Raw genomic sequence first — 22185 nt, 5'->3', positions numbered from 1 at the left:
CTTAGTCTCTCCCCATCCCTTGGGTAGGAGGAAGAGGAAGTATTTATGCCCTGGTGAGAGGAGGTACCCCAAGAGGTACACTCAGAAACCACGTCTCCCACCAATTGCCGAACCAGGGGGTTGTAGGTAGGAAAGGGGAGGGGCAGGCAAGGGAATTTGTGTGCATATACTGTACAGTAGGGTCCCGAATTATGCGAGAATTTGGTCGATTAATGACCTCGTGTAAATGGAAAATCGCGAATTTCGAAACACACAACTAACAGAAATAATTCCATTGTGGCCATGGCAACCAGCAATTTGCCTATTCAAATGTGTTTACTACCCATTTCCAATACTTTCTTTGTACTATACTGTATTTCTTTATAATATCAAATTGTTTTTGTAAATAAATAAAACATTTAATATACTTTAAAGTTCTAATAACTTGAAAAATGGTTAAAATTATAACCAGGATAGGTGTAAACACCATATATTTCCCGTTACAACACAACCCAAAATACAGACAAATTTTAATGTTTGTCATATCTATTGTATAATACAACTGGTGAATAGCAAAACCATCACTCTATAGACTAGCTTGTTGTATGATTGAAAATCCAGAATTATCAAAATAAAGGCGATTTTATATCATGCGTTTCCTAAACACGCTAAAAAGCAGAATAGAAAACGACAACCAATGTTTTGTTTACGTTTAACTCTGATCACAACGAAGAAACAGACGCATTTATACATCTGTGTTTTTGAATTGACAGCAATTTTACCAAGTATAGATTATATGTTGAATTTGTTATTACCAATGTTCTAATTATTTTTTATTAGAACTTTCAAATAAATGAAATGAATGCCATTTATGAAATGTTTTTCTTTATGATGCCGCCTGAAACGGAAACCTTCCATTTGTTTACGCTCCATCTTCGATCATAATAAACAAACGAATGCATTAAACACACATGATCTAAGTCATAACTAATGATATTACAAACATTTAGTAAACATTATGTTATTACAAATATTTTACTTACCGTATCCATATAAATTCCTAAATTCGTAGCAAAGCTGGAAATTTTTTTTTCCTTCTGCGTTTAATCCACAATAGCAAACTGCCGCTAATGACAGAGTGATAACTTACGATAATTTTAAACTGTTACGAAAGATAATTGTCCTTTCCATATCCAAAATACTTTTCCTAACTTCAGTTATAAGTCAACTTGTACCCACCTCAATTATGGATCCATATGCAAAAAAGGTAAAGAAGAAAGTACTAGGCCTATTTTTAAAGTCACCGAACAATTAGGTTACCGCTATAACGTTCGATGAGAGAGAGAGAGAGAGAGAGAGGAGAGAGAGAGAGAGAGAGAGGAGAGAGAGAGAGAGAGAGAGGAGAGAGAGAGAGAGAGATATGGTTTTAAAGTACTAAACAATAAATAAACAATAAATATGATAGGTTATAACACATTGGTGTTTATGTAATATTAACTGTATAGATGGTTTGAATAAGTTAAGAAATGGTGTAAACAATTCTTTGTTATTGTATTCGCGCAGAAGCTAGACATCAGCTGATGTGATCACAGCCAAAAGTAAAACAAAAATAAGTTAGCAATACTCGATTTTTAAAACACACCCGAAATTTAACAACATAAGTACATGTTTTATTATAGCGCAATTGACATTTAAAGAGTAAAAATTTTCTGGAATAGAATGGTGTTTCCTAAAAAATAGTGGTTTGCGGACGAAATCGGTTACCGTATTTTAAGCTATGATTGAAATGGATGTATACACGGTATAATTTTTCGTTTTGTAATTAATTGACACTTCAAGAAAACCGATTTTGGTTTCTTCATCTATTTGTAAGTATTGTATAACGAGAGAGAGAGAGAGAGAGAGAGAGAGAGAGAGAGAGATATTATGACGCAGAAGGTTACAGACCTAGAACAGGGGAGGATGAAGGGGGGGGGGGAGTGATGAGATAGGCTGGGTGGACTCGCAGGGGAGACGGTAGGAGACGGGGGAAGGGGGGGATTTGGTTGCCAGTGGCTAAAAATAGATTCTGAAAGACGGTAAAGGGAAAAAACGAATCCCATCGAATAAACAGAATAAGGAAAGGGAATAAGATCCAGAGGAATAATAGATATAATGGAATGAAAATGACTAGATGGTGTTAGTTGTGATAAGAATAATTTAGATATTTGAAATAAGAGTGTCTGAGGAGGTATAGAAGGAATTCGTGATAAATATAGAGGAATATCAAAGGATACAGTTAGTTTGCATTAAAGGGTTTGTTATCGTTTATCGGCAGTGAATAGCCTAAACTTCGGTAACGAGTCGTCAATATTTTGTCATATTTTAAACAGTATACATTTGATTTGCAAACATTGGTTTTGTAGAGTAGACGGTAAAATAAAATCTAGAGAGAGAGAGAGAGAGAGAGAGAGAGAGAAAGAGAGAGAGAGAGAGAGAGAGAGAGAGAGATCTAGATTTTATTTTACCGTCTACTCTACAAAACCAATGTTTGCAAATCAAATGTATAGCCTACTGTTTAAAATATGACAAAATATTGACGACTCGTTACCGAAGTTTAGGCTATTCACTGCCGATAAACGAACCCAGTCTACTCGTGAAAACCTTGAACGCCCAGAGGGAATAATAAGGCTTTTAAATATACTGTACTAAACAAAAATAATGCTTTAATATACCATCATTAACACTACCATTACAATTATCGTAAGGTTGGAGAAAGATAAAGATTGCCGAGAACGTAACCACATTTCTGTTTACATTTTGTCAGCTGGACTCGCACAGTTAACAGTTGATTTCATTGTTGATGTGGAATTTTATCCTTAAATAGGATATTCATTATGAAATTATGTTAATGAAATGTAATGTTGATATTGTTTTGTAACATTTATTATAAATCACCGTATTTAGGGCTACCAATATACTTAAAAAGACTATAGATTTGATAAATTTTGTAGTGCTTGACTCGCGAACTTTGAACAGCCTCGTGGATACAGAAAATTTATTTTTGAAAAATAGCGATCGTGGAAAAGGGGAATCGTGTAATTCGAACACGCTTAATTCGGGACCCTACTGTATATGAATATTTAACCTTCATTTTTGGCAGGTTGCTTATGCTAGTATTGAATAGTTACTATGACCTTTATAAGGTTGGCCTTGAGGATTTTGTCATAATTATATCTCTTGTCAATAATTTATTGAAAAATCAGTAAGATTAATTGATTCTGAAAATAATTTATGGATTTTTTATTCAATACAGTAATCCGTTGCCATATCGCTATTCACCTATCGCTCCCTGAGTACATCATGGATTTATAAATTTATGTAAATCTGTATCAAAGACTCCTATATTATGGGTTTTTGAGGGCATATGAGTTTTTGTATTTTTCATGTATTAAAGGTTTTGGTTAAAATAATCATTTTGAGGTCTAAAAATTGACAAAGTAAATTTCTTTAATATTGTATATACTTATGTAACACCTGCAATCTTTCATATGGTGCAAACCACTAGCCACCACCTAAGGGGTTAGGATATGGTTTGAAATGGGCAAGCTACATCTGAAATATTACCCCGGATCAAAAATGTCTTGGCCTACAAAGCTTTTACAAAAATGTTACCTATGTTAAATTCTTAATAAGCATGGCTAACGAAGCTAAACTCTTAATAAGTGTGATTAACGAAGAAACTATGAGGCCAGGTCCTGAAGGTCCTGGCCTTATAAAGCCCCATGAGCTTTGTTGTGCCCTAAGAGGCACAATGTAGGCTATCACTCCTAGGAGTTATAGTGTACGAGATATTTTCTCTCATAGGTTAAAACCTTGAGGCACAGGTCTCAAAGGGCCTTGAATAAATTTGTAGAAAATCTACATTTAACTAATGTAGTCTAATCCTCTTCAAATTTCCTTTAAACCAAATGCAACTTTCTTCTACGTTTAGTCTTTTCACTTTTCTTAATTTTTATTCTTTTTATTACATTTACCTACATAGCCAACATAAATGAGAATTGTTCCAGCACCGAATACAAACCTTACAGCTCTTTACTATGGAGATATATTTCGGCAACAGCTGAAACTATCCGTAAAACTTTTAACAAAGTGCTTCTATTCTCCGCTATTTACGGGCATTAGACCAACCACCCCGCTAGCTTACGCAGTAGCCAACAAAAGCCACTTTATTTCTGCTCGGAGGAGACCAGATGTTGTCAGTTCTCCACTTTATTCTTTTTAACAACCATAGTAAAGAAACGAATGGCCATAAATCTTTCATTTTCCTATTACTTCGTATGGAATAGTTTCCATAGATGTTGAAGTTTACTGTAACACTCTTTACATTTGCTCACTTTCGTTCCTATAGCTTCGGTGTAGGGAGGAGAGGAGAGGTAGACTGGGTCTTTTTGAGGGCTTCCATTCAGGGCGGAATTTCTTAGGGGGAACCCAGAAACTAATTCTGGTTAAGTTTTATTGGCACCACTTGATGCCGACCTTCAACTTGAGCTCTGCTCATCGACGGGAAGCCGAGAACTGCTGCCCAGAGGTCAGCCTCCAGTTGTTGGACAACTTTCCCTTCCACCTCCTATTGTTGGACAACTTTCCTTCCGAGTGAGAATTAACCTCCTCCAGGTATTGGGCACCCTTTCCTACCGAAGAAGTGTTACTCTCCACCAGCCACTGTCTAACAAACTTCACGCTTGGTTAGAGAATTGCCGACAGGCAAAAGGGGTTGGTCGCCTTTCCCACTCGCAGGAGACTGACTTCGCTCGAGTGGTTTTCCCCCGGGGGATTCCTCCGGCGGGAATTGGATTTGTCCATGCCCCGATTTTGCTCTTCAGAGCTTGGCGATGAAGGAGTTAGGTGACTGCTTGCAGTTCCTTTGGTACAAAATGAGTCGTAATCAATTTCCCATGGGGTCTTTGCCACAGATGGTGATACCTGAGCCTCTCCCATCAACAAGTCTCTTAGGCTTCTAATTCTTTGGGGTTGTTGCTGACATTGTGCGTTTTGGCACATCAAAGCTCTTGGAGGATTGTAAGGCCAGGCTCTATGAGACCTGTGCCTCATGGTTTTAACCTCTTATGAGAGAAAGCCTCTCGTAGACTATATCTCCTAGGAGTGATGGCATACATTATGCCTCTTAGGGCACAACAAAGCTCTTGGAGCTTTAAATCTGTAAAATTTGAAACAATCCCACTCAATACACCACTACAGGCATGTGCAGTTAGAACTCATATCGGGAAAAAAATTACTTTATGTTCGCTATTTATTGAACCATCCTTAGAACTTTTCCTCTTAGATCATGCTGGTAATCCAAGAAGGCTTAGACTTTCTGACCTCCAAGACTTGATCAATCAGCTTCCTGCCCCTTTTATTTTAATGGGTGATTTTAATGCAAAGCACACTTTATGGGGTGGAAATGTGTGCGATAGATGGGGTAATCTTGTTGAAGAATTAATCGACAACAATGATGTAATACTAATGAATGATGGTTCTCCAACTAGGTATGATGTATTCCACAACTCTACATCAGCCATTGATTTGTCAATCTGTTCCTCATCCATTCGATTGGACTACCTTTGGCAAATGAACACCTACATGGCAGTGACCATTGGCCAATAATGTTAAATTATGTCCATAATCTTCCTTCTCAGTGTCCACCAAAATGGAAGATAGATGAGGCAGACTGGGCAGCTTATGAAAACTGTTCACACACTGATAAAGAATATGATGAATTTACATCTCCAGTGCATGCCTATCAACATCTTGAAAATATTATTGATGATAATGCTAGCAAGTTTATACCTAAAACATGCGGTTTACCTCATCGCTCTGTAGTTCCTTGGTGGAGTAAAGAATGTGCCAACGCAAGAAAAGTGACCCGAACTTGCTTCAGAAGATACTTGAGGACAAACTATTTAGCAGATAGAATAGCATATCTCAGAGCCTGTGCCAAACAAAAAAGAATTTTTAAAAAAGCAAAGAGAGCATCTTGGAAGAAATATATATCTAATATTAATACCAAAACTCCTTCAAAGGAAATATGGGACAAGATTAGAAAACTTCAAGGTAAATTCGTCCCTAAGCCTCTACCAATATTAAGGGAAAACAATAGATATATATCTGACCCCAAAGATGTAGCAGAGGCTCTTGCTAAGCACTTTGCTCATGTATCAAGTGCTGACAACTATTCCCCAGCATTTCAACAAATTAGAGCATCAACATCTGTTGTTCCTCCTGCTTCTTCAAATACTGAAGCTTTTAACCTGCCTTTTAGTATGGAGGAGATGCAAAATGCTATCTCCAGCTCTTCTTTAACTGCCCCAGGTGAGGATGGCATCCGGTATGAAATGATATCACATCTTCCAGTGGATACCAAGGAATTTTTATTAGAAACCTTTAATGGTCTATGGGCTTCCCATACATCTCCTGATTCCTGGCATACTTCAATTGTAATTCCAGGCCACAAGTCTGGTAAAGACCCAGAACTGCCATCTACTTATAGGCCCATATCCTTGACCAGTTGCATATGCAAACTATTTGAGAGAATGATCAACAACAGACTTGTGTGGTATCTAGAATCAAAAAATCTTTTATCTAACAGACAGTTTGGTTTTAGGAAGAACCGAAGTACTCTAGACCCTTTGCTGATGTTATCAAGGGAAATTTCAAATGCTTTTTCTAACCAAAACCAAGTGGTGGGTGTCTTTTTTGACCTCGAAAAGGCATATGACACCACCTGGAGGGGTGGTATTTTAAAGCAATTGGCCTCGTGGGGTATAGGAGGACATATGTTCTCTTTTATTGAAGAATTTTTCAATATTAAACTTAGCCGGTGATTATATAAGCTGCAGCTCTGCTGCTCGACAGAAAACTCTACGTTCAAAATCCGCCAGCGATCGCTATGCAGGTAGGGGGTGTACTTCAACAGCGCCATCTGTCGTGCAGGTACTCAGTACTCAATGTAAACACAGAACTCAATTTTCTCTCTGTCGTGCCACCGGCAAGACCTACTAAATTCGCTGTTGCTAACTGGATTGGTTTTCACAACTTTTTGGTGAAGTACACGTTTCTAGTTTTGAGCTTTCGCTTTGCAGGCTTTATCTTCAATACATCCTTGCATTCTTTTGTTGATATCGGATTATTTGTTGATGACTTTGGATAGATTTTGAATTCCCCTTTGACTAATTCAAAATGGCTGACCCTTCTCAAGTCCCTAAATTCAGGAAGTGTAATGCTAGGGACTGTTCAAGGCGTCTTCCGAAGGCCTCTATCGATCTTCACACCGTTTGTTCCAATTGTCGGGATAAAACCTGTCAATTGGAAGATCGATGTGAGGAATGCGTTGGGCTTTCGGAATTCGATTTTATCGAATTCCAGAAATATACACGTAGGCTAGAGAGAGATAGAGTCAGGAGAAGTTCATCTCGCTCCGTTGAATCTTCCTCTCCTCATGCCCCACAACCTATTCCTTCCCCTGTAGTGGTTGCTCCTGATCCCCCCTCTAGCACTCAAGAACCTTCGATGGCAGATATGATGCGTGCCATCCAAGCTCTGGGTGAGAGAGTCGAGTCCTTGGCTAGTGACCGTAACCAGCTCATGGCAGACGTCAAGGAGCTGAAGTGTAAGAGTGCAGTGGGTAGTGATAAAGTGAGTGATAGTGTTGTGGATAGTGTTGCGCTTGAGGGTTCGTCTGTTCGTGCCTGTCGTCCTCCCAGTCCGGGACCTCTTGCAAGCTCCCAAGTCCAGGGGAGAAGCAATGTCGTACGACCAAAGGGTTCGAGAGGCTTTAATCAGCGAACAGACGTTCCCTCCGTGGTTTCGGGCGTATCTACCCAAGATCGCCCCACCCACACAAAGACGAGAGAGCCCATTTATTCCTCGTCTGCGGAAGAGGTTTCTCGTAAGAAACCATGGACCAAGGTCTCGCGGCCTCTTAAGCGCAAGTCGGTCCCTTCCGCGCAAGTCCAACGGCCCAGTTGTAGCCACTGGGTCAGTTCGGACTCGCTGCAGTCTTCCGACGACTGCTCACCTCCTAAGAGAGGCAAAGCGGTACCGCATCAGGCAGTCACACCGTCTGTTGCCGCACCTGCTCATGTAGACCCTAAGTGGTCTTTGCTGCAGACCATGCAGTCTCAGTTAACGTCATTGATGCAGGACTTTCGTGCGGAGAAGGTTGACGCTGCACCAACCTCTAGCCTACAACCACCCACGGTTGTGCGTCCTGTGGACGCTGAGGCGACCTTCTGCCGCACTCCAGCTGAGAGAGTCCCGCCACCCATGCGTTCCAGTGTACCCTGCCAGCCGCATGTTGACGTTCAGCGACGCACGGAACCTTCCGTTGACGTTCGCGAGGTACAACAACAGTCTAAGTTGTTTTGTTTTGACGCAGTGCGTCAACCTCCGCAACCCAGTGTGGTTACCTCTACTCGCCCACATCAGACTAGACAGTCTGGAGTAGACGCTATGCGTCCCCGCGCTGCTATGGTTGTTGCCAGTTCACAGACTGGGCAACAGTTCCATGACGTTGCGTCCGGTTCAGTCACGCGTGCACCCGTGCTGCCGGACTCAGCTGACCAGCCGATTCCTACTCCTTTGCCGCTTCCTCCTCAATTCTCGGATGATGGACTCTCTGATGATGACGCGGCACACATTGATGACCAACATACGGACCTTGACGAACCCAAGACCACGCAACCCTCTTTGGACTTTAGAAAAGTTCTTGCTCTGTTCAAAGAGATGTATCCGGACCAGTTTGTGTCTGCGGCTCCACGCTCTCCTCCGTCAGAGTTTGCTTTAGGCACACAGTCATCCGCGCCTGCCTTTACGAAACTCGTCCTCGCCCGCTCGTCCAAGAGAGCTTTACGAGTTTTAGGAGATTGGATGCAGTCCAAAAAGTACCTAGGGAAGACAGCATTTACGTTTCCCCCTGCGAAACTCTCTTCCAGATCGAGCGTCTGGTATGCCACGGGAGAAGTTCTCGGCTTGGGAGTTCCTGCCTTTGCCCAGGGCGACTTCTCAAGTCTAGTAGACTCTCCCCGCAGGCTAGCCATGAGACGCTCTAAGATATGTTGGTCTCCTTCGGACCTAGACCATCTGTTGAAAGGAGTATTTAGAGCCTTCGAGGTCTTTAACTTTTTGGACTGGTGTCTGGAAGCTTTGAGCAGGAAGATCTCCCCGTCTGACAAGGAATCTTCCTTGCTCATAATGTCCTGCATGGACAAGGCCATACGTGACGGATCTAGTGAGCTTGCGGCTTCGTTCGTATCCGGGGTCCTCAAGAAACGGGAGAACCTTTGCTCTTTCCTGTCAGCTGGAGTAACACCGTGTCAGAGATCAGAACTTCTTTTTGCCCCTCTCTCAAAGTGCCTTTTTCCAGAGGACTTGATTAAGGAGATTGCTGCCTCCTTGATTCAGAAGGACACCCATGACCTGGTTGCGTCCTCTGCCCGCAAAGCCACCCCTTTGCCTACCTTGTCAAGACCCAGGATGGACACTCCAGCGTCCAGATTCATTCCGCCCTTTCGTGGCAGAGCCTCCAGCAGAGGAGGTGCTCGTGCCGAAGGGAGACGTGGGAAGAAGAAAGGTACCAAGTCCTTTAAAGGCAGAGTCTGACTGCCACCATCTTCAGACAGCAGTGGGAGCCAGACTCAAGAACTTCTGGCAGACCTGGGAGAAAAGAGGCGCAGATGCACAATCTGTGAAGTTGCTCAGAGAAGGGTACAAGATCCCGTTTGTACGCAAACCCCCTCTAGCAACGTCTCCCATCGATCTCTCTCCCAGGTACAGAGAGGAAGACAAGAGACGAGCTTTGAAGCAGGAGGTGTCTCTCTTACTAGAAAAGGGAGCGGTAGTCAAAGTCCGGGACCATCAATCCCCGGGCTTCTACAACCGTCTCTTCTTAGTGGTAAAGAAGACAGGAGGGTGGAGGCCGGTGCTAGACGTCAGTGCGCTGAATGTCTTTGTCACAAAGCAGACGTTCGCCATGGAGACCACAAAGTCCGTTCTAGCAGCGGTCAGAAAGGAAGACTGGATGGTCTCTTTAGACCTAAGGGACGCATACTTTCACGTCCCCATCCACCCAGACTCCCAACCTTTTCTGAGATTCGTTTACGAAAAGGTTGTCTACCAATTTCAAGCCCTGTGCTTTGGCCTAAGCACAGCTCCTCTTGTGTTTACGAGGCTGATGAGGAATATAGCCAAATTCCTGCATTTCGCGGATATCAGAGCCTCCCTCTATTTGGACGACTGGCTTCTAAGAGCTTCTTCCAGTCGTCGCTGTCTGGAGAATCTAAAGTGGACTCTAGATCTGATCAAGGAATTGGGTCTCCTGGTCAATATGGAAAAGTCTCAACTGGTCCCATCCCAAACTATTGTGTATTTAGGGATGGAGATTCACAGTCAAGCTTTTCGGGCTTTTCCGTCGGCCCCCAGAACAAGTCAAGCCCAGGTATGCATCCAGAACATGCTGAAGAAGGAACGATGTTCAGTCAGACAGTGGATGAGTCTGATAGGGACGCTTTCATCCCTTGAACAGTTCGTTTCGTTAGGGAGACTACACCTCCGTCCCCTTCAATTTCACCTAGCTGTTTACTGGAAAAAGGACAAGACGCTAGAAGCGGTCTCGATCCCCATTTCCGAGAAGATGAAGTCGTCCCTGACTTGGTGGAAGGACAGTATCAGCCTCAGAGAGGGTCTGCCCCTGGCTGTTCAGACCCCCAACCACGTTCTCTTCTCGGACGCATCGGACACGGGCTGGGGTGCGACATTAGACGGTCGGGAATGCTCGGGAACTTGGAACTCGAGTCAAAGAACGTTAAATATCAACTGCAAGGTGCTACTGGCAGTTCATCTGGCCTTGAAAAGCTTCAAGTCCCTCCTTCAAGGCAAAGTGGTGGAGGTGAACTCAGACAACACCACGGCTTTGGCGTACATCTCCAAGCAAGGAGGGACCCATTCTATGACGTTGTACGAGATCGCAAGGGACCTCCTCACCTGGTCAAAAGATCTAAACCTTTCTCTAGTAACGAGGTTCATCCAAGGCAACTTGAATGTCATGGCAGATTGCCTCAGTCGGAAGGGACAAATCATTCCAACAGAATGGACCCTACACAAGGATGTGTGCAAGAGACTGTGGGCCACATGGGGCCAGCCTACCATAGATCTCTTCGCAACCTCGATGACCAAGAGGCTCCCAATATATTGCTCACCAATCCCGGACCCAGCAGCAGTTCATTTAGATGCCTTTCTACTGGATTGGTCACATCTAGACCTATATGCATTCCCCCCGTTCAAGATTGTCAACAAGGTACTGCAGAAGTTCGCCTCTCACGAAGGGACAAAGTTGACGTTAAGTGCTCCCCTCTGGCCCGCGAGAGAATGGTTCACCGAGGTACTTCAATGGCTAGTGGACATTCCCAGAACTCTTCCTCTAAGGGTGGACCTTCTACGTCAGCCACACGTAAAGAAGGTACACCAAGGCCTCCACGCTCTTCGTCTGACTGCATTCAGACTATCGAAAGACTCTCTAGAGCTAGAGGCTTTTCGAAGGAGGCAGCCAGGGCGATTGCTAGAGCAAGGAGGACATCCACTCTTAGAGTCTACCAGTCGAAGTGGGAAGTCTTCTGAAACGGGTGCAAGTCAGTATCAGTATCCTCGACCAGTACCTCTGTAACCCAAATAGCTGACTTCCTATTATACCTGAGGAAAGAAAGATCTCTTTCAGCTCCCACTATCAAAGGTTACAGAAGCATGTTGGCATCAGTCTTCCGTCACAGAGGCTTAGATCTTTCCAACAACAAAGATCTACAGGACCTCCTTAAGTCTTTTGAGACCACGAAGGAGCGTCGTTTGGCTACACCTGGTTGGAATTTAAACGTGGTACTAAGATTCCTTATGTCAGAAAGGTTCGAGCCACTACAATCAGCCTCCTTTAAAGATCTCACTTTAAAGACTTTTCCTGGTTTGCTTAGCCACAGCTAAAAGAGTCAGTGAGATTCACGCCTTCAGCAGGAACATCGGATTTTCATCTGAAACGGCTACATGTTCTTTACAGCTTGGTTTTCTAGCCAAAAACGAGCTACCTTCTCGTCCTTGGCCGAAATCGTTCGATATTCCAAGCCTTTCAAATATGGTTGGAAATGAACTAGAAAGAGTCTTATGCCCTGTTAGAGCTCTTAATTCTATTTAAGACGAACTAAACCTTTACGAGGACAGTCAGAAGCTTTATGGTGTTCTATTAAGAAACCTTCTTTGCCTATGTCAAAGAATGCATTATCCTATTATATCAGACTGTTGATACGAGAAGCTCATTCCCATCTGAGTGAGGAAGACCAAGCTTTGCTGAAGGTAAGGACACATGAAGTTAGAGCTGTCGCAACTTCAGTGGCCTTTAAACAAAATAGATCTCTGCAGAGTATAATGGACGCAACCTATTGGAGAAGCAAGTCAGTGTTCGCGTCTTTTTATCTTAAAGATGTCCAGTCTCTTTACGAGAACTGCTACACCCTGGGACCATTCGTAGCAGCGAGTGCAGTAGTGGGTGAGGGCTCAACCACTACATTCCCCTAATTCCATAACCTTTTTAATCTTTCTCTTGAAATGTTTTTTATTGTTGTTTTTGGGTTGTCCGGAAGGCTAAGAAGCCTTTCGCATCCTGGTTGATTTGGCGGGTGGTCAAATTCTTTTCTTGAAGCGCCTAGATTAGAGGTTTTGATGAGGTCCTGTAGTATGGGTTGCAACCCTTGATACTTCAGCTCCTAGGAGTCGCTCAGCATCCTAAGAGGATCGCGAGGCTCCGTAAGGAAGACGTACTTAAAAAGGCAGAGTAATTGTTCAAGTCGACTTCCTTACCAGGTACTTATTTATTTTATGTTTGTTATTTTGAATAACTGCTAAAATGAAATAAAAAATCCTTAGCTCATAATAATGTAAACATTTATTGCTGGTCTCTACCCACCCCCCTGGGTGTGAATCAGCTTATATAATCACCGGCTAAGTTTAATACAGTGATACCTCGGTACTCGACCATAATCCGTTCGAGATCCGTGTTCGACCTCCGATTTGTTCGAGTACCGAATTTTTTTTCCCCATAAGAAATAATGGTATATATTCTATTCCGTTCCCAAGCACTCGAACAGGCCCAAAATATTAATAAAACGTGTACCTAAACAACAATAATTATCTAAATGTGTATGAAATTGGTCAGAAAATCCTATAAAACAATTTTAAACCATTTACTGTACTAAAATAAAACAATTTTAAACCATTTTCTGTACTGTAGTGAACATACCTTTGAGCAGCGGTTCGATGGCATACAGGGATGGATGTGGAGAGGATGGAAGGGGGAGGTTACTGCTTGGAAGGAGAGTCCCCTTCCATGATGTGGCGGGGTAGTTCTCCTTCAGGAGTTGTTTCTCTCTCCAATGAAAGGGTGGGCAGATCTATTTCAGGGGTTTCTTCTCTTCTTTGTCTCTTCTTTGGAGGAGAAACAGGCTTTGATGTAGCAGCTTTCTTTTCTTTTGTGAAAAACTGGTCTATTGTTAATTGTTTCTTCCTCCTCTGCAGTATTCTTCGAAAATGATACATGACACTATCATTAAACATATGCACTGCCCGGTTTGCTACTGCAATTTCTGGGTGGTATTTTTCAGCAAAAGCCTGCACATCTGCCCACTTGGAACAAATTTCATTGATGAGAGAACTTGGAACATCCTCCCTTACCTCATCCTCTTCTGAAGATTCCTGCTCCACAATCAGATCCTGCTGCTGTTGTTGTTGCAGGTGCAACAATTCCTCCACAGTCAACTCGGTAGAATGGCTTTCTACAAGCTCATCAATATCATCCTTGTCGACCTCAAGCCCCAAACTCCTGCCCATGACAACAATTTCCTCAACGACATCAGTGTCATCAGAAATTACAGGGGTAGCAGTGCTTGGACCCGCCTCTGGTTGGAAACCTTCAAACTCCCTCTCTGTGACACATGATGGCCACAGCTTACGCCAGGCAGAGTTCAATGTCCTATAGGTCACACCTCGCCAAGCTTGGTCAATCATGTTAACAGAGTTGAGGATGCTGAAGTGTTCCTTCCAGAATTCCTTTAGGGTCAACTTCGTGTCACTGGTCACTTCAAAACACTTTCTGAAAAGGGCCTTGGTATAGAGTTTTTTGAAGTTTGAAATGACCTGTTGGTCCATGGGCTGGAGTATGGGAGTAGTATTGGGGGGCAAGAATTTGATTTTGATAAAGCTGTATTCTTCTTTCAAGTCATCCTCGAGACCTGGAGGATGTGCAGGAGCATTGTCCATAACCAGAAGACATTTCATTGGCAAGCTCTTTTCAATGAGGTAAGCCTTAACCTGGGGGGCAAACACTTCGTTTATCCACTCAGTAAAGAATTGTCTTGTGACCCAAGATTTAGTGTTCGAGCGCCACATAACTGGTAGTGCACTTTTACAAATATTATTTCGTTTGAACACCCGGGGGTTGTCCGAGTGGTACACTAACAAGGGTTTGATCTTGCAATCGCCACTTGCATTTGCACACAGCAACAATGTTAGCCTATCTTTCATTGGCTTGTGACCTGGCATCTTCGTCTCGTCCTTGGTAATGTACGTATTGGCTGGCATTTTCTTCCAAAATAACCCAGTCTCATCACAATTAAAGACTTGTTGTGCGATCAAATTTTGTTCATTTATGTACCGATCGAATTCCCCCACGTATTTATCGGCTGCAATTTGATCCGAACTAGCTGCCTCCCCATGCCTAGTAACACGATGAATACCTGTTCTATTACGAAACTTTTCAAACCAACCCCTGCTCGCTTTAAATGTAAATGAATCACTTTCACTGGTACTCGGACTTTTCTTCACTAATTCTTCATAGATATGCAACGCTTTTTCACAAATGAACGCTTCACTAACACTTTCCCCGGCCAACTGTTTTTCTTTAATAAATATTAAAAGCAACTTTTCCATCTCCTCAATCACTTGTGGCCTTTGCTTAGTTACCGCCGTAACTCCCGTTGCAACATTCGCCTTCTTAATCATTTCTTTATGCTTTAAAAACGTAGAAATGGTCGACTTCGCCATTCCGTATTCTACCGCTAAATCGGACACTCGTACACCATTCTCATATTTCGCTATAATTTCCTTCTTCAACTCGATCGTTGTTCGCACTGTTTTCCTCTTCTCCTTCCCCTTAACACTCATTACTTTCTTGGGACTCATTATGAAAGCTAAAAAAGCAATTAAAAGCACTGAAAATCACTAAATCACAACGAATGCTGATCGCGCGTTGTCTGAGTGACGCTCTCGAGAGAACTGATGCTTCCCGAACAAGCGAGAGTGGCCGAGATGGCGCGATCATCACAAAGCCCATGCGGTCGTCACGTGTTCGGCTGGTCGAGTACCGAATTTTTGGTCGAGCACCGCAGCAAAAATTTCTCGAAAATTTTGGTCGAACTCCGAATTGTTCGAGTATAGAGTCGTTCGACTACCGAGGTATCACTGTATTGAAAAATGTTATTTTTATAATAAAATAAATTTTTGAATATACTTACCCGGTGATTATATATTAAAGGACCCTCCCTTCCTCCCCAATAGAGACCCAGTGGACCGAGGAGAAAATTGAGTTCTGTGTTTACATTGAGTACTGAGTACCTGCACGACAGATGGCGCTGTTGAAGTACACCCCCTACCTGCATAGCGATCGCTGGCGGATTTTGAACGTAGAGTTTTCTGTCGAGCAGCAGAGCTGCAGCTTATATAATCACCGGGTAAGTATATTCAAAAATTTATTTTATTATAAAAATAACATTTTTATCAAACCGCTCCATTAAAGTGAGAGTAGGGTCAGAACTATCTTCATCCTACATGCAAGAAGAAGGTGTCCCCCAAGGCAGCGTATTGAGTGTGACCTTGTTTGCTGTTGCAATTAATAGTCTCATTAGTCACATTTGGTCCCCATTTAAATGACCTATCTATCAGGGTTAAGAAGTCACTGAACATTCTGAAAGTGATATCGCATTTTGATTGGGGTGCTGATAGAACAACTTTGCTTAGAATTTATACATCTTTGTGTCTGAGCAAGTTAGACTATGCATGCCAAATGTATGGGTCAGCTACAAAGACTTTACTTGGAAAACTTGATATTGTTCACAATGCTGGGCTTCGCATCTGCACAGGTGCTTACAGAACATCTCCCATTGACAGTCTCTATGTTGATTCTGGCATACCTCCCCTTTCCATTCGCAGAGAGGAGTTGAGTTTGAGGTTTTTAGCTAGGTCCCTTGCTGTGAGAAACAATCCTAACTGTAAATATGTTAGGGCGCCTTTAGATCGGGCTCCTAACAGATCTCGAGTGCCTAAGCCTTTGGAAGTACAGCTGAAAAATGATGCTAGAGAAGTAGGCTTGTTAACAGCACAGATAGCAGAGGTAGGATATCCCAAGTCTCCTCCTTGGTGTAATCCACCTGTTAAAGTATGTTTTACGGCAGGAGGGAAAAATACCTTACCTAGTAGGGTAATGAAAAGTGAGTTTTTAAATCATGCTGCTCAACATCATGGGAAACATGTATTTACAGATGGCTCCAAATCGGCTGCAGGAGTTGGAAGTGCAGCTGTGGTGGGGGATATTGTTATTAGAAGGAAACTCCCATACTTTTGTTCAATTTTTACTGCTGAGCTGTACGCAATAATTCTCGCAGTCCAACATGTTTTTAAAAATGGCAACCAAAATAGTTTTTATACAATTTTTACGGATTCCAATAGTGTTTTACTCTCATTAAAACAAATTATGCCAGGCCATCATCTAGTACAAGAGGTGCAGGACTGGTTGGTACTTCTGCAATCTAGGAAGAGTATCAGTGTTCACTTCTGTTGGGTCCCTGCCCATGTTGGGGTGGATGGGAATGAACAAGTAGATAAGGCAGCAAAGGAAGCTTCAGGGCTAAGTAATCCATCCCCCTTGAGTATTCCTTACAAAGATCTTAAAAGTGAGATTCATCTTTACTGTAAAAATAAGTGGCAAGCTCGATGGTCTGAACTGACCACCAATACAAAATTGAAACAAATCCACCCATTGGTGGATAAATGGTCATCTTGTAATTCTACAAGTAGAAGGGATACCATTATTTTAAGTAGGCTGCGTATTGGCCATACACATGCAACGCACAATTATTTAATGAAGAGTGGGGAAGGGAGACAGGCCCCTCTTTGTAATACCTGTCAAGTGACAATGGATGTTAAACATATTTTAGTCGATTGTCCTGTTTTTAATCTCCAGAGGAGGACACATTTACTCCAGGACAAACCGTTAAGAGATATACTGGGGGAAAACTGTAATACCCTGAACTTGAGAAAATTTATACAAAGTATTGGGTTATATTACGAGCTATAATTGATTTTATTAAATTATTTATTTATTTTACCCTTTTAATCCCTATTTATTTCACATCTATATTTTATTGTATGAAAGTGTTACGATTTGTATTAAAGGTTAAAATGATACTAAATGGTGTTAGTGTACAGATATGATTGAATGATTTTCGTTATATAGCGCTGAATGGCCTTTGATGCCCCAGTGCTTGGCTTAATGCCTAAATCCCATATTCAATTCAATTCTTGGAGCTTTATAAGGCCAGGACCTTTAGGACCTGGCCTCATAGTTTCAAACTCTTACTAAGGAGAAACTTCTATTCTTTGATGAGTATGGCGAACCTAACGCGCTAGCTCGCTTAACCTCTCACTTGTTGAGGTTAGGTGACGAGGAGCTTAGAGAGCTCTAAACCATCTACGAGCTTGCTTGCTTACTCACCGCCTCTGATGGAGCTTGAGAGTCGCAATGACGATTGGGTGATTTATCACTGGCAGGTTTAATCATACCGTTAAGGCCAGTTCTGAGAGACCAGACTGTGACTGGACCATTAAGCTTTCTTCTTTATTTCAGTTTTTATCTTGCTCTTATCAGAATTTTGTTTACAACCACTATTAAAACACTGACTCAGTTTTGTAAATGCTTCAAATTTAGATGCCATCATACTCTGGCCAACCCCATTGGGTGCAGACTTAGTCTGTTAAGAGTCGGACTCCAGTGATCTGGTTTTAAGTCTCCCATATTTGCAGGTAATGGGTGATGCCAGCCATTAGAGTCGTCGGTGGGACGGGTAACTACCCCCACTGACCAGTGTATGCCCACCTAAATAGGGGCAACCTCTCTCTAGTAGAGGACTGGTTCACGCTGAAACCTCTTCTTTTGTTGAGTCACATGGGATAGGAGGACTGACATCCACTGGTTAGTGGTGGATAACTCAGCTTGCTGTTTCTTTGACAACTAATCCCTTTGGTGACGACCTGGTAAATATCAACAAGAATCTCAGTACAGTTAACTCCAACTCGGGTGCTAATATTGTAACATGGAATCTTACTCACATTATGTAAAGAATGATTATAAGAAAACAGAGTAAGGAAGGGAAAGTAAGAAATGATGTCAGGACAGAAAAATATAGAAAAGCCGAAATCTCTGGTCACTATGAAGTAGTGAATTATGAGAACATTTTTATTTTGGAATTTGATAATGAAAGACATGAGCATGTGAATGTTTGAAAGCTAATAGGGATATAGTTAATAAGTTAATATATGTGGAGGGCCAAAAATTCTTTCCCAGGCAAATGGAAGTCTCTTGATAGAGACACTATTCCCAATAAAAAGTAAAAGATTAAAAAAGCTTTTTACACCCCATTTTCAAGCAGAGTAGGGGTGTGACATGCCTTAAAATTGCTAAACATGGAGGAAAAAGAAATTGAGGATGAACTGAGAAGTCTAGTAGTAAAAGTAGTTAGAATGAGAGAGTTGGAGAACACCGTGTTTCTTTCGCTACTTTAGTTGTAACTTTTGATCAATGTAGACTACCTAATGTTATTAAAGTAGTTTGCCTATCTTTGAGGGTGAAACCATACATCCCCTCACAATTGCAATGTTACCATTGCCAAATGTATGCCATTCAAGCTAAAAGTGCAAAGAAAAATGAAAAAATATGCCAGGTATCCTAGCGAAATGAAATGTGGAAAAAGCCACAGAGCATGTACAGAAAGTTCATATTAAATTATATTCATTGTGGGGAAGCACATCCAGCAAAATAAAAAAAAGCGGTGTCAAGTTTGTTTTTGGAAAGGAAATTCTGGGCATTCAAAACATGGAAAGGGTTACTTTTAAAGAGGCTCGTAAAACAGCTCTTGAAAAACGAATAAGGCCAGGGCAACCTTTTTCATTGGTTTTGAAGAAAAATTTCCCTAAACACACTAGCATAAAGGAAGATGGAAAAGTAGTTATACAAGATGAAAGCCCTAATGTAAATTTATGTCAGGAAAGTGTAGAAAAATCAAAACAGATACCTAAAGAACAGAAAGGTATTAAAAAACCCTGTGAATCAAATGAAAGCTTAGAACATCTGCTTTTAGATAGAATAAAACTAGTCTAAAACTGCCTGCATCATTAGGAAAGGTGGCAAGTCAATCTAAAAGTATTATAAATATTTGCATAAACACATCATTTGACAATACCAACATGAAGGAAAAGATCATCTTGAAGAAAATAAGAAGAAAAAACACCAGAAGGGAGACCACCAGGAAATATTGATACTCATCAAAAACTTTTCCCATAAGAAATGCCCCTAAGATAAAACTTAAATAAAAATAATTCATAGTTTGCTCTTTAGTGAATAGCAAACTCAAGATTTTTCAATGGAATTGCCAAAGCCTTAGTGCAAAATATGAATATGAAAATACTAATCAAGGAAAATTTTCCTATCATGTTATCCTTGCAAGAAACAATGCTAGATCAATTTAAATATGTCCCACGGAATATTTTTCATTTTTTAATATAATGAAGTCCAGGAAGACGAAGTTAGACATTGTGGGAGTGCATTACTGGTGCGGCGAGATGTCATCCATTACAAGATTCTTTCACAAACAAATCTTCAAGCCGTAGCAGTACAAATGAGTTGACCAAAATCTAAAGCAAGAACTTGATAACTTTATAGATGAGCTTCCTTAGCCATTTTTACTCTTGGGAGATTTTAATGGGAGACATCCTATGTGGGGGGATGATATTTCCAACTCCTGAGGCCATGAAAATTTTTTGTTTCATTGAAGGGAAGGTACTTGCTGTTTTGAATACTGGAGTACCAACACATTTTCATATACAAAATGGAACCCTTACATCTATGGAAATATTATTATGCACTCCTGAGTGCTTTCTAGATTTTTCAATGGGAAGTAATGGATGAAGGTACTGTATTGGAAGTAACTATTTTCTAATGCTAAATGTAATAGTTGATTTAATAGCTGCACCAAGATCTCCACAATGGGTAAGTGATAAAGTTAATTGGGGATTGTTTACTGTGTTAACAATATTAGAAATTGGTGCTGATAATTTTCCTACTGTGGAGGAAGGCCTTGAGGTTTTTTTAATAAAGTCATTGCAGATACCAGTAATAAGTTAATTCCTTGAACTACAGGTGGAACATTCACTGTTGAATAACTTAAAGCTATGAGAGCTGCATTTACTCTATCAGCATCATCCTTATAGTTATCATTTGGTTTGTAATAAGAAAGCAAGAGCCGAGATTAGATACCAAATCAAAAATGCTGTGCCAGTTTTGGGTAAACTTTTTATCCAAAACTAATTGGAAGACTAACTTAACAGAAGTCTGTGCAAATATAAGAAAGATTAGCAGGAAACATATACCTTTGCCATCACCTGTAATTGAATGTAATGGTCAAATGTTATAAAATCCAGAGATAATTTTTCAAAAAGGTCCTAAAAAAATCCTACATCTATGCATTACCAACAACGTATCATAGAAGGGAATCGCCCTCTTGACTTTGGAGCTATGAGGAAAAAAATCATATTTGTCTTTTAGGCTGAAAGAGCTTTTGTCAGCCTTATCTACATGTAATGATTTGGCTCCTGGAATTGATAATATCACCTATTCAATGATCAAACATTTACTTACAGAAACTAAATCATTTTTACTTGGTATCATTAATAGACTTGGGAAAGAGTTTATCCCCATTTGGAGCATCTGTATAATTTTAGCCGTTGAAACCTGGAAAAGATAGCAAAATCATAACCAACTATCGGTCGATTGCATGAACATCTTGTATGTGTAAATTAATGGAAAAGATTGTGAACATATGAATGATATGGATTTTAGAACAGAAAGGACTTACCAACTCCTCACAGTGTGGTTTCCGACGAATGCGATCCTGCATTGATGTTTTAGTAAGATTATAGTCATCAACTTGTCAAGCTTTTGCCAGCAAAAAGTATCACATATCTGTTTTCCTTAACTTAGAGAAGGCATACTATACCACCTGGAGACACGGTATTCTTTATACCATTTACGAAATTGCTCTGAGAGGGGAACTGCTGATGTTTGTTAGATCGTTCCTGAATAACCCCCAGATTAAAGTTAGTGGGAAATATATTCTCATCAATTCATAATCAAGGTGTTCCACAAGGCAGTGTCCTTTATGTAGCATTATTTGCCTTATCCATAAATGGTATTAGTAATATAATCTCTCATGAAGTCATGCACACCTTATTTGTCGATAATCTCATTTGCAGCATCGTGAATGGCTGTTGCCCAAAGAAAGATTCAGCTCACTATTGATAGGGTAGCAGAATGGGGTGCCAAACTTAGATTTAAGTTTTCAACTTCAAAAACTGTGGCGATGGATTTTTGCCGTATGAGGTGTTTATCTGGACCTTGACTTAAACCCTCAAGTAGACTCTCTTCATTCCAGAGGAGTTCCTTCTTAACTTTCGGATCGGCCGTCTTAGTATTTAAAACTCTTAGACTTCAAACTTTGTATGGCGAATATGTTCCCTGGGAGGGAACACTTGGAACTAATGCTAGTTTTGTTGTTTGGAAATGAAGAAATACAAACATATTCATTGTTTCCAAGGGGTCTCGGGTCATAGGCAATGAATCATTCAGACTGCACCTGTATGATTGTCTCACCTCAGCGTGCTGTGTTCTTGGTTCGTAGATGAACTCCAGCATATATTGCAACTGATTGCATGTCTCAACATCATGAATAACTGTTGAGAAATGACCATTCTCTTGAAAGTTAAATGTTCCTGCTTCCTCTCAATTGAGTCCGAGAGACAATACCT

At 41.2% G+C, this 22185-nt stretch overlaps 1 protein-coding gene across 1 annotated transcript in view; it reads left to right on the top strand.

Moving 5' to 3' along the window:
- The window catches only part of P32 (complement C1q binding protein P32), a 45675-nt gene that overhangs the window by 18310 nt on the left and 5180 nt on the right, over window positions 1-22185 (top strand). The gene's annotated exons all lie outside the window — the stretch shown is intronic.

This window comes from Palaemon carinicauda, chromosome 14, assembly GCF_036898095.1.
Source record: "Palaemon carinicauda isolate YSFRI2023 chromosome 14, ASM3689809v2, whole genome shotgun sequence".
Taxonomy (NCBI): Eukaryota; Metazoa; Arthropoda; class Malacostraca; order Decapoda; family Palaemonidae; genus Palaemon; species Palaemon carinicauda.
This window is presented reverse-complemented; position numbering and strand designations above follow the sequence as displayed.